This window comes from Dermochelys coriacea, chromosome 5, assembly GCF_009764565.3.
Source record: "Dermochelys coriacea isolate rDerCor1 chromosome 5, rDerCor1.pri.v4, whole genome shotgun sequence".
In the NCBI taxonomy this organism is placed as follows: domain Eukaryota; kingdom Metazoa; phylum Chordata; order Testudines; family Dermochelyidae; genus Dermochelys; species Dermochelys coriacea.
The window spans coordinates 137119098-137133419 of NC_050072.1; the positions used below are offsets into that span (position 1 = coordinate 137119098).

At 48.5% G+C, this 14322-nt stretch overlaps 1 protein-coding gene across 1 annotated transcript in view; it reads right to left on the bottom strand.

The window, feature by feature from the left end:
- LOC119856331 (class I histocompatibility antigen, F10 alpha chain-like) overlaps positions 1-1598 on the bottom strand; it is a 152354-nt gene extending 150756 nt beyond the window's left edge. The window contains 1 exon segment of the mRNA XM_043515423.1: positions 1456-1598. The gene's annotated coding sequence lies outside the window, so the exon portion shown is untranslated.
- Positions 1599-14322: the final 12724 nt, after the last annotated feature.

The following is a 14322-nucleotide window of genomic DNA, read 5'->3' on the forward strand; positions in this document are numbered from 1 at the left end:
GAGAACCACTGAGAAGCTTGAGAGGTGCAGGGCGGCTGGTCACAGACACGCAGAGATCCCAAGCCAGGTGCCTGAGAGCACAGGCACCCTCTTCTCCTTCGTGCTGCACTCCACAGGGATGAGCAATGTGGGGGCACCGATGGGGTCTCAGAGGGACCAGACCCCGAATTCCCCCATATGCATGTTGGGGGCAGACACAGCTAGAGAGGGGAACACTGTTGGTGGCCAAGATGCAGGACTCAGGACAGTCTCCGGCGAGCTGGCAGCCACAGGACTGTGAGGAGGGGGTAAATGCGGGGAGGAGGGCAGGAGGGGTCAGCCAGGACAGAACAGCAGCTCCCCAGTGCAGGGTTAGGGGCAGGTGAGTGGAGCCCCTCTCTAGCACTGGGGAGGCCAGTGTCCGTGTGACCAGGTCAGGTTGGACAGGCTCAGCAGCAGGGGACCAATGGGTGAGACTAGTCAGGAGAGGGTTAAACTAGCTACAGAGGGGGCAGGCTGGGGGGGAGACACTTGGCAACCCTTCGCCCTGTGTCACTTAGTCTTGGGGCAGGGCCCCCAGGACCCAGGTGTCCAGGGCAGGATGGGAATTAGTTCTCATTGCTGCTGTCTCAGTGCTGGGAGCTAGGAGAGGTTAGAGGGGCGGGGTGGGGTGGTACCAGAAGCGGCTGGGGACACTTCTGGGTGAAGGACCAGTGTGACAGGCTGGTATCACTGATATGGGGGAGTCATGGGGCTGGTGAGTGAAAATCCTAAAGGCTCAAAGCAGAATGTGAATAAAAAGTAGCTCCAATATTATTCCCCAAAAACTCATGACATTTAAGCCAAACTCAGGACTTTTGGGGCCTGACTGGTGATGTCTGAACACCTGGGGCTGTCGATATTGGGATTCCCCATCACTCGGCGTCTGGGAATTGAGACAAGGCGTCCCAGAGCCCTGCTCTAGCTCTAGGGTCTGACAGCGTCACTGTCGTAGTCGGGAGGAACAAACTCCTCCATGCAGGAATCTCCAGCTGCGATTCTCTGGCCTCGGTGACCAGGAGGCCGGACTAGCCGGGTCCAATGGGACCTTCTGGCCTATGCACCTCTGCTGCTCTGATTGGGAAATGACCACACGGGGGTGCCCCGGAAGAGTGGCCGAGGCAGCTGCCAGTGGAACTGGTAGCAGGAATATGGGGTGTTTGGGGAGGGGACACCATGAATGTCCCATTCCAGGGGGAGTCAAAAACGTCTTTCACATGAAGCCTCCAACTTACAGCCCCCAAATGTGTCCCTCTCTCTCCCACATTCACACCAACTCCTTTGAGAAAATGCCCCTGTGCGCCTCTCTGCCCCTCCCCCTGCTCACACTGACACCACCATCCCCGACACGGATCCCTGTGTCCCTTCCACATGTTTACATCACCGCACCCCCACCTTGCCCCTGTGTCCCTCGGTCGGGCCGTGTCCCGCACTCACCCTCGGTCCGGTTGTAGAGCTCACGCAGGGTGTTCAGACTCGCTCTGAACCAGGCCTCCCAGCGCCGGACCCAAAAGATCGGAAAGTCCCAGAACTCCAGGCCCTCGTTCTGCGCCATCCATGCTGTGCGGGGCTCCACCCTCTGCTTCTCGCTGGTGTAGACGTCACCAGGTGTAGATGACCTGATCGAACACGTAGCCAACAGCGCTGTACCAGGGCAACCCCGGGCTGGGCTCCGACACCACCGTGTGGAACAGGCGTCTGGAGTGCAGGCTTGGGGGAGGCGGGGGGATTGTGAGAAGGGAGATCAGACTGCCCCAACCCTGCCAGGGAGCCCCTGGCAATACACAAGAGATGGCACCGGCCCTCAGGAGCGCTCCTGTGAGAGGAAGACCTGGGGAACGGCCCACACAACGGCCTGACCAGAGAGAAAGAGAGGTTGGGGTAGGAGGAGAAGTGAGGGCAGGGCTGAAGGGGGTGACTGGAAGGGGGTGGGGAGGTACAGGGTTGCAGGAGCATGTGTGAGGAGAAGGGGAGCAGACGGGGAGAGTGTATTGGGGATACGGGGGCTGAAGGGGAGTGTGAAGAAGGAAAGGGGCCCAGGAGGAAGGGCAGGGCTGGAGGGGGGTATGAGGAGCAGGAGGGGGATTTTATGGGGGAGGGTAGGACTGGAATGAGGGCTGTGGGGGTAGGAGATGCAGGAGCTGAAGGAGAGCAAGGGGATGTGTCCAAGGTGCAGGTAGGAACCAGGGCCCCAGCTGTGCACACAATTTACTGTAATTTATTAAGAATATAAGAATGGCCAGACTGGGTCAGACCAAAAGTCCGGTCTTCTGACAGTGGCCAGGGCCAGTTGCCCCAGCAGGAACAACTAGAACAGGGAATCATCCCCTGTCGCTCATTCCCAGCTTCCGGCAAAAGAGGCTAAAAACACCCTCCCTGGCTAATAGCCTTTGAGGGACCTGTCCTCCATGAACTTATCTAGTTCTTTTTGGAACTCTGTTATAGTTTGGCCTTCACAACATCCTCTGGCAAGGAGTTCCACAGGTTGACTATGTGCTGTGTGAAGAAATACTTCCTTTTTTTTTCAGAGTAGCAGCCATGTTAGTCTGTATTCACAAAAAGAAAGGGAGTACTTGTGGCACCTTAGAGACTAACAAATTTATTTGGGCATAAGTTTTTGTGAGCTACAGCCCACTTCATCGGATACATACCAAAGCTTATGCCCAAATAAATTTGTTAGTCTCTAGGGTGCCACAAGTACTCCTTTTCTTTTTTCCTTTTATTTTTTTAAACCTGTTGCCTATTAATTTCATTTGCTGACCCCTAGTTCTTGTGTTATGTGAAGGGGTAAATAGCACTTCCTTATCTACTTTCTCCACACCAGTCATGATGTTATAGCCCCTCTGTCACAGCCCCCTTAGTTGTCTCTTTTCCAAGCTGAAAAGTCCCACTCTGATTAATCTCTCCCCATATGAAAGCTGTTCCGTAGCCCTAACCATTTTTGTTGCCCTTTTCTGAACCTTTTCCAATTCGGATCTGTCTTTTTTCTGATGAGGTGACCACATCGCCACACAATATACAAGATTAACCATGGATTTATTACTCCTGTTGACTCCAAATGGAACAACTGCAGAATTCCAACGGGAGTAAACATGTATGTAGAGGTAATGTGATATTTTCTGTCTTATTATCTATCCCTTTCTTAATGATTCCCAACATTGTTCGCTTTTTCGACTGTTGCTGCACATTGAGTGGATGTTTTCAGAGAACTCTCCACAATGACTCCAAGATCTCTCTCTTGAGTGATAACAGCTAATTTAGATCCCATCATTTGATATGTATAGTTGGGATTACGTTTTCCAACGTGCATCACTTTGCATTTATCCACACTGATTTTCACCTGCCATTTGGTGCCCAGTCACCCAGTTTTGTGAGATCCCTTTGTAAGCCCAAAGCAGACTGAGAAGAGTTTTTCATAGATACTAAGGTCAGAAGGGACCATTCTGATCATCTAGTCCGACCTCCTGCACAGCGCAGGCCACAGAATCTCACCCACCCACTCCTATGAAAAACCTCACCCATGTCTGAGCTATTGAAGTCCTTAAATCATGGTTCAAAGACTTCAAGGAGCAGAGAAGCCTCCCTCAAGTCAACCATCCCCCATACTACAGAGGAAGGCAAAAAATCTCCAGGGCCTCTCCAATCTGGCCTGGAGGAAAATTCCTTCCCGACCCCAAATATGGCGATCAGCTAAACCCTGAGCATATGGGCAAGATTCACCAGCCAGATATCCAGGAAAGAATTTTCTATAGTAACTCAGATCCCATCCATCTAATATCCCATCTCAGGGGATTTGGCCTATTTACCCAGAATATTTAAAGATCAATTAGTTACCAAAATCCCATTATCCCATCATACCATCTCCTCCATAAACTTATCGAGTAGAATCTTAAAACCAGATAGATCTTTTGCCCCCACTGCTTCCCTTGGAAGGCTATTCCAAAACTTCACTCCTCTGATGGTTAGAAACCTTCGTCTAATTTCAAGTCTAAACTTCCTGGTGGCCAGTTTATACCCATTTGTTCTTGTGTCCACATTGGTGCTGAGCTGAAATAATTCCTCTCCCTCTCCTATATTTATCCCTCTGATATATTTATAGAGAGCAATCATATCTCCCCTCAACCTTCTTTTAGTTAGGCTAAACAAGCCAAGCTCCTTATGTCTCCTTTCATAAGACAAGTTTTCCATTCCTCGGATCATCCTAGTAGCCCTTCTCTGTACCTGCTCCAGTTTGAATTCATCCTTTTTAAAGATGGGAGACCAGAACTGCACACAGTATTCTCGGTGAGGTCTCACCAGTGCCTTGTATAATGGTACTAAAACCTCCTTATCCCTACTGGAAATGCCTCTCCTGATGCATCCCAAAACCGCATTAGCTTTTTTCACAGCCATATCACATTGGCAGCTCATAGTCATCCTATGATCAACCAATCCTCCAAGGTCCTTCTCCTCTTCCGTTACTTCTAATTGATGCATCCCCAACTTATAACTAAAATTCTTGTTATTAATCCCTAAATGCATAACCTTACACTTCTCACTATTAAATTTCATCCTATTACTATTACTCCAGTTTACAAGGTAATCCAGATCCTCCTGTATAATATCCCGATCCTTCTCTGAATTGGCAATACCTCCCAGCTTTGTATCATCTGCAAACTTTATTAGCACACTCCCACTTTGTGTGCCAAGGTCAGTAATAAAAAGATTAAATAAGATTGGTCCCAAAACCGATCCCTGAGGAACTCCACTGGTAACCTCCCTCCAACCTGACAGTTCACCTTTCAGTAGGACCCGTTGCAGTCTCCCCTTTAACCAATTCCTTATCCACCTTTTGATGTTCATATTGATCCCCATCTTCTCCAATTTAACTAATAATTCCCCATGTGGCATGGTATCAAATGCCTTACTGAAATCTAGGTAAATTAGATCCACTGCATTTCCTTTATCTAAAAAATCTGTTACTTTTTCAAAGTTAACTTATTCATGCTTCACCCCAGGTCCCCAGTAGGGATCAAGCCCCCTGTTGTGCCAGTGACTGCACGGGCCCTGCCCCACAGAGCTCACAGGCTGATCCCCATCCCTACAGCTGGGTTCAGCCCACAGATCCACAGGCACGATCAGGGCCAAAGCGGTGGGGGGGAAGGGTGGCGGGAAAGGGCAACAGCTTCCAGACAAAGGACCTGGTGCTGCAGACACTGAACCCCTGATCTCTTCACTCCAGTGAGCGTCTCACTGACATCAGACATGGCTCAAGGGAGTTCCACACACATCTGGGGGGTCAGGACCTGGGGCGGGGCGGGGGTGGGGGGGGAGTCAGGCTGACGCAGGCTGCTGACTTATTTGATCCCGTTATTTTCTCAGTGTCTCAGGGCTTATTTAGTCTCAGATCCTGCAGCCTCGCAGTGTGGACCCTCACTCACTCACACAGCCCCTGGAGCCTTCCGTCACCTCAGTAACATGACACACAGCGTCTGCAGGATTGGGGCCTTGTTCCAGAGTTCCTAATGGCTGGTTACAGACCAGAGGCCCCTCACCCCCATGCTGGGCGCTGGACACACACAACAGGGACAGCCCTGCCCTGGCTTATGTATGAGCTGAAGAACAGACTGATCTAATGGAGACAGAGCTCTCCCCTTTTCTTCCCCTCAGCTCCTCCGGTGCCGAACGCCCTGCGTCCCTCCTGCCAGCACCAGCCACTGTCCATTGCACTCCCCTTCAGTCACAATCAGACGGCTGGATCCGGCGAGCAGGGCTGCTGACACTGCTCCTCCCTGGCTAACTAATTAAAGAATCAGTGGAGCAGAGGGACTATGACCCAGAGTCTCCCACCCTCCGGATTAGGGCTCCAAACTCCCAGTTACAGAGCCCTTCTCCAGCTACAGCCTCTTCTCCCTTTCATCTCTCAGCTCACTGAATGTGCCTCTGCAATCGCTGTCTGGAGTTCCTGTCCTCTGGTTCCCTCCTAGACCCTCCTACCATGGCTTCCACCCCTTGCACTCCAGGGAAATCACTCCTGCCAAAATCTTTAATGACTCTTCCTAGCTAACACTCAAAATCAGTGTTGACTCCAGCTTCATAGAATCATAGAAGATCAGGGTTGGAAGGGACCTCAGGAGGTCATCTAGTCCAACCCCCTATTCAAAGCCCCAACTAAATCATCCCAGCCAGAACTTTGTCAAGCCTGACCTTAAAAACCTCAAAGGAAGGAAAAACAACAAGGAGTATTTGTGGCACCTTAGAGACCAACAAAGCCCCACGTGGACACAGTTGGTTGCACCAGTATAACTAAACATAACTGATTCAGCTAAACTGGTACAAAGCCCCATGTGGACACTTATTCTGATGTAATAGAAGCTTTTTTCAGTACAGGTTACGTTGCTGGGAATCAGTTTAAGCTAAACTAAAAAAAGACCATGGTAATGCCAAAATAAAGAGGGTCCACAAAGGGGTTTGCACTGATTTATCTACACTAGTTTAATTAAACCAGAGCTAGTTTGAAATGTAGAAAAGGCCCTACTTAACGAAACACCTGTTGATCAGAAGAAAGAAAAGCTGTCCTTGGTAAATATTGTACACCCCGTGGCTCTTCATTTGAGGACTCAGAATTCCTACCCCAGGTCTCTGCTGCTCCAAGCAGACCTCCAGCAAAACAGGGCAGATGATACTTAGAATAAAACAAGGAGCGGTTTTTTTCGGGTCTTTGCTATCCCTTAGGAAGTAACAAAAATGGACACCCTATTTCCCCCTTGTTAGGTCACCTGTTATGTAATGGGAACAGAGGATTTTTCTTTCAACCAAGGCTCAGCCAGGCACCCATGGGAGCTGGTGCTGGATGTAACACATTAAAAAAGCCAAACCAGCCAGTGACAATGTGAGCTTGGCCCAGACCCTCTCTGATCCTCATCAACGTCCTCCTCTGCCCACGGACACACACCCAGCCCTGCAGGCTCCAGGCCAAAGCTTTGCACCACTGGAGTTACACCAGTTGTGGGTGTGACCTCCTGACATGACAGCCTCCTGTCTTGTTGTTTCAGGGATAACCCGATACATACAACCCCCACTTCTCTGCTTTCGTTCCTGGCTCCTAACATGACTCGACCCTGTAGGGCCAGGCTGCTCTGGGGTCTAACCCTGTTTAGGTCAAACCAAGCCTGTTACTGAGGTGACACAAGGGCACCAATGCACCTTAAACCACTTCAAACATACCCTAACCCCACCCCGCAGCCTCACCCAACTCAATACGGGCTGCTGAGCTCCCCAGGGTCTGAGCTGCTGCCTCATGGGAAACAAGATTCAAATCCATGCCTGGAAAAGCAGGACGTGACTTCCCCTCTCCTGACCCCACCCTATTGGGATCCGGAAACTTTTTATCAAGCAGTTACAGGAGATCCTAACAGCACATATGCAGCAGCTGTTTTCTGCTCTGCAAAGGGAACTCATGCCCAAACTAAGACCCGATTAATGCACATTTCCAGGGGTTCCAAACTCTCAACCCGCCCTGAGATGCCAGGACACGGCCAGAGATAGAGAGGGGGTTAACATCTCCTCCCTAGGATGACACCCCTAAAGATGTGCTTCCACTAGAGATATGACCCATTGCCATGGGCAGGCGTGGTGGGTATAATAGGCCAGTCAGGAGCAGCCCCTGCAGGGCTGCAGCCCCCAGCAGCGCAGCAGGACTCGGCCCCGGGACCTACCCTCGGCCGGTCACAGTCCTGGCTCCAGCCCCCCGCTCTAATCCACTCGACCCCACTTCTCTCCCAGAGCAAGGGAGAGAACCCAGGAGTCCTGGCTCCAGCCCCCTGCTCTAACCCACTAGACTCCACTTCTCTCCCAGAGCAAGGGAGAGAACCCAGGAGTCCTAGCTCCAGCCCCCTGATCTACGCACAGGCAGACGATGACGCTTTATTTTCTTTGCTTTTGCAAGTCACTCGGCTGTTTACATCATTTCTGGGAACTATTTTTGGTTCGTCTCCTCCTCTTGCGGGAAGAAGAGGTACCAAGGCTCTGGGGCCTGTGAAGTTTGCCCCATGCTGCAGTGCAGTCACTGTGGGCGTTAGTATCACTGGGCTTTGGATACTGCCCTGGGCCGGTCTCTCCTGGTCTGGGGAGCCAGGCTAATGGGAAACTTCCCCATCTGGGATGCTTCCAAGGCTGATTCCCCACTCTGACACTTCAAGTGCAGAAGGTGGGGATCCACAAGGTCTCTAAAATTTAATACTGGCCACTCCAGGCTTGTATTAAACTCCCATGGTTACAGATCCCCCTAGCCTTGGGTTGGTAAATGCTGCCACCACCCAAGTGCAGAACCCCTTTGAGAGCCCAGGAAGGCGCACTTGGCAATTCCTTCCTGTGGGGTACCCCCAAGCTCTTTCACCCCTGCCTCCAGGAAAGAGCTGAGAAAAGGAAAAGGAAAAGAAATCAGCTGTTGCCACCAACTAACTGAAAAACATGTGCAAAGACCTCTTAAGACACAGAAATCCAAGCATGTTCTTAAAAAAGGTAAATTTTATTAAGAAAGAAAGAAAGAAAGAAAGAAAGAAAGAAAGAAAGAAAGAAAGAAAAAGAACATGTGGAAAATCAGGCTGTTGCTAGATATTAAATGAGCAACTGCAAGGATTAAGCACCACGAATGGCGTTCTTGGGGTCCAGCTTAAAGGTTACAAAATCACCTGTGTTTAGCACAGAGGAATCCACAAGCCCAAAATAAAGAGATAAACCTGATCACAACTAAACTAAACATTTCCTGTTCTACTTGCATATCTGTGGTTCCAAATGACTGATTTCTAGGTATGATGCTGATGATTTTTCATACCGGGTCCAAGCTTTACAGCATACCCTGCTGCTCTCTGTGAGGTGAGAGAACAACAACAACACAGACAAAAAGAACAGGAGTACTTGTGGCACCTTAGAGACTAACACATTTATTTGAGCATAAGCTTTCGTGGGCTACAGCTCACTTCATCGGATGCATGCAGTGGAAAATACAGTAGGACGATTTTATATACACGGAGAACATGAAACAATGGGTGTTACCATACACGCTATAATGAGAGTGATCAGGTAAGGTGAGCTATTACCAGCAGGAGAGAAGAAGAAAAAAAAACAAAACCCTTTTCTAGTGATAATCAAGATGGGCCATTTCCAGCAGTTGACAAGCACCTGTGAGGAACAGTAAAGCGGAAAAATAAGCATAGGGAAATAGTTTTACTTTCTGTAATGACCCATCCACTCCCAGTCTTTATTCTAGCCTAATTTAATGGTGTCCAGTTTGCAAATTAATTCCAATTCAGCAGTCTCTCGTTGGAGTCTGTTTTTGAAGTTTTTTTGTTGAAGAATTTCCACTCTAAGGTTTGTAATCAAGTGAGCAGAGAGATTGAAGTGTTCTCCAACTGGTTTTTTAATGTTATAATTCTTGACATCTGATTTGTGTCCATTTATTCTTTTATGTAGAGACTGTCTGGTTTGGCCAGTGTACTTGGCAGAGGGGCATTGCTGGCACATGATGGCACATATCATCTTCAGGTTGGGGAGCTGTCTGTAAGTAAGGACTGGCCTGACTCCCAAGATTTGTGAGAGTAATGGGTCGTCCTTCAGGATAGGTTGTAGATCCTTGATGATGCACTGGAGAGGTTTTAGTTGGGGGCTGAAGGTGATGGCTAGTGGCGTTCTGTTATTTTCTTTGTTGGGCCTGTCCTGTAGTAGGTAACTTCTGCATACTCTTCTGACTCTGTCAATCTGTTTCTTCCCTTCAGCAGGTGGGTATTATAGTTGTAAGAATGCTTGATAGAGATCTTGTAGGTGTTTGTCTCTATCTCAAGATTTGGAGCAAATGTGGTTGTATCGTAGAGCTCGGCCGTAGACAATGAATCGTGTGGTGTGGTCTGGATGAAACTGGAGGCATGTAGGTAAGTCAGTAGGTTTCCGGTATAGGGTTTTGTTTATGTGACCCTCACTAATTAGCACCGTAGTGTCCAGGAAGTGGATCTCTTGTGTGGACTGGTCCAGGCTGAGGTTGATGGTGGGATGGAAATTGTTGAAATCATGGAGGAATTCCTCAAGGGTTTCTTTTCCATGGGTCCAGATGGTGAAGATGTCAAGTAGAGTAGGGGCATTAGGAGACGAGAGCTGAGGAAGCGTTGTTCTAAGTCAGCCATAAAAATGTTGGCATACTGTGGGGCCATGCGGGTACCCATAGCAGTGCCGCTGATTTGAAGGTATACATTTTCCCCAAATGTGAAATAGTTATGGGTGAGGACAAAGTCACAAAGTTCAGCCACCAGGATTGCTGTGACATTATCAGGGATACTGCTCCTGATGACTTGTAGTCCATCTTTGTGTGGAACGTTGTTCTATATCCATAGTGGCCAGGATGGTGTTTTCAGGAAGATCACCGATGGATTATAGTTTCTTCAGGAAGTCAGTGGTGTCTCGAAGATAGCTGGGAGTGCTGGTGGCCTAGGGCCTGAGGAAGGAGTCTATATAGACAGATTTCAGAGTAGCAGCCGTGTTAGTCTGTATTCGCAAAAAGAAAAGGAGTACTTGTGGCATCTTAGAGACTAACAAATTTATTTGAGCATAAGCTTTTGTGAGCTACAGCATCCGATGAAGTGAGCTGTAGCTCACGAAAGCTTATGCTCAAATAAATTTGTTAGTCTCTAAGGTGCCACAAGTCCTCCTTTTCTTATATAGACAGACAATCCTGCTGTCAGGGTGCCAATGCCTGAGATGATGGGGCATCCAGGATTTCCAGGTTTATGAATCTTGGGTAGCAGATAGAATATCCCAGGTCGAGGTCCTAGGGGTGTGTCTGTGCGAATTTGCTCTTTGTGCTTTTTCAGGGAGTTTCTTGAGCAGATGGTGTAGTTTCTTTTCGTAATCCTCAGTGGGATCAGAGGGTAGTGGCTTGTAGAATGTGGTGTTGGAGAGCTGCCTGGCAGCCTCTTGTTCATATTCCTATGGATTCATGATGATGACAGCACCTCCTTTGCAGGCTTTTTGATTATGATGTCATACTTGTTTCTGAGGCTGTGGATGGTGTTGTGTTCTTCAGGACTGAGGTTATGGGGCAAGTGATGCTACTTTTCCACAATTTCAGCCCGTGCACGTCGGTGGAAACACTGAATTTCAGTCTGGGAATGTCTCACAACAGCATTTCTAATGGGAAGCTGGCTGCAGAACAATTCAACTGCAGAGACCTCCTATAGAGGCGGGGTGGGAATTCAGTCTCTGTATTCTGTCAGTGTACCTAGAGTGTCAAGGTTCCTTCCCCACTCTGAACTCTAGGGTACAGATGTGGGGACCTGCAGGAAAGATCCCCTAAGATTATTTTTACCAGCTTCGGTTAAAAACTTCCCCAAGGTACAAACTTTGCCTTGTCCTTGAACTGTATACTGCCACCACCAAGCGTGTTAAACAAAGAACAGGGAAAGAGCCCACTTGGAGATGTCTTCCCCCAAAATATCCCCCCAAGCCCTACACCCCCTTTCCTGGGGGAAGGCTTGATAAAAATCCTCATCTATTTGTACAGATGAACACAGACCCAAACCCTTGGATCTTAAGAACAATGAAAAAACAATCAGGTTCTTAAAAGAATAATTTTAATTCAAGAAAAGGTAAAAGAATCACCTCTGTAAAATCAGGATGGTAAATACCTTACAGGGTAATCAGATTCAAAACATAGAGAATCGCTCTAGGCAAAATCTTAAGTTACAAAAAGACACAAAAACAGGAATATACATTCCATTCAGCACAGCTTAATTACCAGCCATTAAACAAAAAGAAATCTAACCCATTTCTAGCTAGATTATTTACTAAATTAACAGGAGTTGTAAATGCATTCCTGATCTGTTTCCAGCAAAAGCATCACACAGACAGACAGACCATTTCTTCCCCCCTCTCCAGCTTTGGAAGTATCTTGTCTATTCATTGGTCATTTTCATCAGGTGCCAGCAAGGTTATCTTAGCTTCTTAACCTTTTACAGGTGAAAGGGTTTTGCCTCTGGCCAGTAGGGATTTTATAGCACTGTATTCAGAAAGGTGGTTACCCTTCCCTTTATATTTATGACATAGAGCAATGGGAAATCCCCTCCAGTCACTGTAGCAACTTTCTACTCCAAAGTGCTATAGGAGCTTTTTTAGTGTAGACGGCCTAAGTGTGAGACCAGATCTACCTCCAGTTTTCATCATGGATGCTCCAGCACTAAGACTACAGCAGTGACAACAGTTCAATGTTTCCATAGGTGCCAGGATTCAAACCTAGATGGGAAGGCCCCAAGGGGTTTCTAGTCCATCCCCTTAACCACTCAGCCACAAGTACCTGATGGACATTTGCCTCACTACACTATGATTCTCTTCTCACTGAATTATCACTTCAAATTGTTTGCTCAGACCAGCCTCCCCAGCACACTCACTGCTGTGCGGGGCTGTAAGTGTGTCCATTGCTGGACAGCAGGAATTCCTGCCCATTTCCCTTCCGTCTGGAGCATGATTAGAGTGTGTTTGTGTTAATGACATTACTGTAGATCATTGTTCATTCCCCACCTTGACAATTCAGACAGTCCCTTTCCCATTCAGATCTCCAGCATATCATTCCAATAGCAGGGGTCAGGTTTTCTCTGGGGCACTGACATTTTTCAGGGGGTTGCTGAGTGAACTCAGCCTTGCATTCCATCCTTGATCTTTCATGGACTAACAACAGCAGCATAAAGAAAGAGCCGAGCCAATAGCTCAGTGTTAGGGTTGAAGGTGGCCACGTCCCCCCTTTGACCTTTGCTATTGCAGGAGAGAAGTGTCAATGGAATTGAATGCCCTGGCTCAGACAAGAGACACAGGAATGTTTTGCTGTTCATGGATCATCCGTGCAAAGGAAATTGTATCTCTGTGTGAAATTGAGGAGGGAAATGAAACGTCCTCATGGTAGCACAATGCCTGAAGGCATGTGGGTGAAGGCCTCATGTTGAGAAATTATTTAACTTGGGTTTGTATCAATGTATTGCCGTTTAAAAACTATGGCTAAAAGGCAGCCATTGTTGTTAGTACTTGAACGTATGTAGGGACACCCCAGTGGGTATCAACTCCATTGCATTAACCAGGGGCAGGCGATTATTTTCATCAAGATCCATATTTCTTGGTCAAGGTATAGTCAAGGTCTGGGCTCCAGAGAAAAGAATGCACTAATGATAATGAGACGTGTATAAAAAGATGTTGCAGTCACTATGGGCATAATGATTATGACTGTGTTGTGTTCATTCCTTAGATCTGGTGCCACTGCCTTGCCCTTTAGGCTTGCAGTTTACCAAGGGTAAAACTAAACATCTGATCAGATACAAGGGCATATTTGTGTTCATTCCTGCTAGCTACACAGGGGTTTGATGTTGCTACTTTCAATCCCCCGGCTCTGCCGGGATAAGGAACAGTTCCGGCCATCACTGAACTAAAGGAGGGAGATGATTTTCTGACAGGGAGGGATGCCTCCTCTTAAAGGTGTTTGGCAGGCAGCCCTCCTTCCCAGGTCCGTCCCAACAACACCCGGTTGAAAAGGGACCCTCCCCGGCCCTCCTCATCCCGGTGAAAATGAGCAAGTGAGTGAGTATGGGGGAGAGTGAGCGACGGAGGGGAGGGAGATGGCGTGAGCGGGCCGGGACCTCGGCGAAGGGACGGGGCAAGGGTGTTCAGTTTTGTTGGGTGCGAAAGTTGGCAACCCCAGATCCAGGGGAAACAACTCCAACCTCCAAAGAGGCTGGGCGGGGGCAGGACATCAGCTTGGAGGGGAGGGGTGGGTGGGGCAGTGACATCACAAAGGCCTTTTTCATGACCTCAGCCCATTGGGCAAAGGTGGTGGGGAGGGGGTGACCTCACAGAGAGACCCCGACATCAGCTGGGCAGGACAGAGGTGCAGGGCCAGGGCAGTCTCTGAGACCCACCCGGCTTTGCTGCTGCACGTCTCCTTCTCGAGGTCTCCCCTCGAGGACGGGGAGAGAATTAGGATTCACGTCTGTGAGCGTGAGGAGGAGCCTCTGTAGAGTTTTCTCCTTTCCTACCACTGATTGTGCCAGAAAACGAACTTCCCTTTGACAAGGTAAGAGGCTCAGAGAGGTTTGGAACCTGTTCGGTCTGATCCACCTGCTGCAGGCAGAATTCTCGGCACATCCGGATTTTACAGAGGTGATTCTTTTACCTTTTCTTTAATTAAAATTCTTCTTTTAAGAACCTGATTGATTTTTCATTGTTCTTAAGATCCAAGCCTTTGGGTCTGTGTTCACCTCCACAAATTGGTGAGGATTCTTATCAAGCCCTCCCCAG